General features: G+C 49.1%; 1 protein-coding gene across 1 annotated transcript in view; it reads left to right on the top strand.

Annotated features, from left to right (window-relative positions):
* The first annotated feature begins 153 nt into the window (after positions 1 to 153).
* The window catches only part of LOC101622421 (chromosome unknown open reading frame, human C11orf85), a 26779-nt gene continuing 23590 nt past the window's right edge, over positions 154 to 3342 (top strand). Inside the window, exon 1 of the mRNA XM_012725260.1 lies at positions 154 to 198. The gene's annotated coding sequence lies outside the window, so the exon portion shown is untranslated. The remainder of the gene's footprint in view (positions 199 to 3342) is intronic.

Consider the following 3342-nt stretch of genomic DNA (forward strand, 5'->3'; position numbering starts at 1 on the left):
CGGCACCGGGCGGCCGGGGCCTGGCCCCTGGGAAGCGGGCAGGTGGACGCCACGGCCCACCCGACTTCCCGGGACTTCGGTTCCTGCCCTGGACCGCAGAGGCAGCAGCACGCAGCAGCCCGAGGGGTCTCTAGCTCGCTGGCCCCTCAGCACTGGCTTGTCCTAGCAGGGCTCGTGCTGGCCGCCAACACCGACTCAGTGGGTGCATTTTCATCTCTTCAGTTAGTTGTGCAAGCAACTAGTTGATCCGGCCGACCGTCACCCCCTTTTTGTCCCCGCTGTCCCCACACAGACCGGCTACTCAGCTTCTGCCCAGAGTCACCGCCTTCCCTGCCTGGGCCTGTTGCATCTGCTCTAGTTCTGGGTTATTTCCCTTGTTACAACGGGACGGGTCTGTTTGCTTTTTTTTAACTCAAACTGGTGGTCGCTCATCCTTTTGCTGTACCCTCAGCATCTGCTTGCTGCTCTCTCGCAAGGCCGGTGAAGGCCTCATCCCCTCGCCTTACTTTCCAGGTGATCGGATCTGCTGCTCACCTAGGGCAGAAACTGAGGCTCGTTTGTATTTCCATCCCTTGCACACTAGGGAGCTGCCCCCTGGGCAGAACCGCTGGAACAGACCTATCAGACTTAACCAAAACAGAACTACTGGTTTTTCTCTGCACATGTCTTTGCCTCTCAGTAAAGGCTATGTCCCAGCATCCACCTAATTGCAGGGGCTGGAAACGCAAATTCCCACTTCTAGTCCATCAGTCTAAATATACCTGGACTCCAGCTGTTGGCTAACCACTGGAATCCCTAAGTCCAAGTCACCGTCTTTTTCCTGAGTCCAGGAAAAACCTCCCAGCTGATCTCCTCATTTCTGCCCCTGTCCTCTCCTGGCTCGTCTCCCTCCTCGGCCAGGGTGCTGTTTCTAAAACGTGTCAGAGCATTTCCACTTCCCTTTATGAAAACATTGAGTCCGGCCTCTACAGTGGCCTGCGGGCCTTGCATGATCTGATGCCTGCCTATCTCTGACCACATCTCCCTCAATGCTCCCCATTCCATCCTGCAGACACACTGGCCTTTCTCTTCAGTAAACCACCTATCACAGGGCATCTGTGATGGCTATTTCCCCCGTGTGGGCTTTTCCTTCCGATTTGTCAATGGTGGTTTCTCTTTCCATTAAGACCTGTCAACTCAGTTGTGATCCCGCTGAAAGGCCACACTAGCTTAAGCAGCCTCCCACTCACTACTACAAAACTACTTTACTTTCTTCATAGTACTTAGGTTACTTCAAATTACAATTATTTATCTATTTATCGTTATTCTCCACATCTAACATATTAGCTCTTAAAATTTATTTTTTAAGATTTATTTATGCATACAGAACTGGGGTACAGGCCAGAGGGGCAGGGGTGGGGAGAGGATTCACCAGAGACAGAGTGGGGAGCAGAATAGGAGATCAATGAAGTACACTGCGGAGGGGGCAGCGGGCAAGACAGGAAGGTCTGCGTGCCCTGTGGGTCACCTCCCAGGCAAGGGATCAAACTTGTGCTGAGGCGGCTGTGGCCGGCTTCCCAGTGCTGTGCTTTAACCCACTGTGCCACCAGGGAGGGCCCCTAACATATAAGCTCTGAAAGACCAGGACTCTTGTTACCCACTGTCTGCACAGACAGGCCCGATGCATAGCAGGCTCTCTACTGTGCTGACTGACTCACTCACTGCCCGTGGCACAGCGCTGCGCTTGTCGGGTTACTGTGCTGTTCTCTTGTGAAAGCGCCATGCCGTCTCCTAGCTGAAGATTCAGGCATCTGCTGTTTACTCACCACAAGCCCTTCACCCGCTCTCATTTGTGCCTTGCTGGCGTGTACTCGTCCTTCAGACGTGAGCCACTTAGAGTGGAATCCTTCCATTCTGGGTTAGGGGTCTCTACCCTTCCCATGCCACGCTGCTCTTTTGTGTAGCAGTCGTTGCATTTAAAATTATTGAAACTCTTTGGAGTCAGGGACCAGGTTCTTTATCTCCAGTTCTTCATGTCTGAACATAGTTACTTGTGAACTCAATGAAAACAAGACAGAGAATCAAATCACGTAAGTTAGGAGGCCAGTTGGCATGGAAGGTAAATTAGCTCAACCTGCCCTGCCTGCATCAATAAAATTTTTTTAGATCTTGTGAGATAGAGTTATGAAAGCATCATATGAAGTGAAGGTGTTTGTAAATGTGAATGTTGTTTTTGCTAAGGCCTATTCACCCTCAGATCCCTCCGGTTTCAGGATTTTCAGAGAGTGAAGTTTTTTATGTTGCCTGCTGTTATACTCGATTCTGTTATTTTAGTTATGCTTATGTGGCAATATGTAAAGAATTGAGGCTATTGCTGAACCTAGTCCAGTTCATCCATTCTGGACACCCTGAAGTCAGCAGGGCTCTCTTGCTTCAGCAATACATCTAAGTTTTAATCTTGCCTGTAATGTGTGACCTTGGCATGATCTTTAGAGTGCTGTGCTGAATTCTCTCTGATGTGAATGCTAATGGTTGATCGTCATGTAACAGGCTACATCTACTGGACAGAGTGTTGAGATGAGATACCATCCTATTGCTTTTCCAGAATAAAGATAATAATCCTGGGCTGATTGACCAAAGGTAGTATTCCATTGGCTAAGATGGAAGTGCAGGAGGCACGTAGGTGAGCTTGATTTAGGCTCCTTTCTAGTCCTTTAAGATTTATTTATTTATGCATACAATAACTGGGGTATAGGCCAGAGGTGTTGGGTGTGAGAGGATTCCCCAGAGACAGAGTGGGGAGCAGAACAGGCAGATTGTCTGAAACATACTGCTGAGGGGCTCAGCGGGGAGATGGGTAGGTCTGCTGAGCCCTGGGGGTCCCCCCCTGGCCAGGGGTGGAACTCAGCCTCAGCCACTGCAATAGCTTCACAGTGCTGAGACTTTAACCCCTATGCTACCAGGAGGGCCGCCATTTCAGGGTATCATTCTGTCTCTCATAGAAGGTTTAGTTATCTATCCCCCTCCATCCAAAACAAAATGGACTTTACACAGTTTTAAGGGAAAATCTATTTCCGAACAAATTCCTGTGGCATTTTGAAGAGCATGTCTTACCAGAAAGAGTAGAAAGAAAACTAATGAGAAGAAAGAATGACATCAATTAGTATGGGAGTATCCTAGATATTCTTAGATCAGCCTCTCCTGTCCTATATTTTAACACTTTTAAAAAAAATATTTATTTGTGCATACAGAACTGGGGTACAAGCCAGAGGTGCAGGGGCAGTGAGAGGATTCACCAGAGACAGGATGGGGAGCAGAATAGGCAGATCGATGAAACATACTGCTGAGAGGAGCAGCAGGCGG

The sequence above is a fragment of the Condylura cristata genome, unplaced genomic scaffold (assembly GCF_000260355.1).
Source record: "Condylura cristata isolate star-nosed mole 26May11 unplaced genomic scaffold, ConCri1.0 scaffold00015, whole genome shotgun sequence".
Classification (NCBI taxonomy): domain Eukaryota; kingdom Metazoa; phylum Chordata; class Mammalia; order Eulipotyphla; family Talpidae; genus Condylura; species Condylura cristata.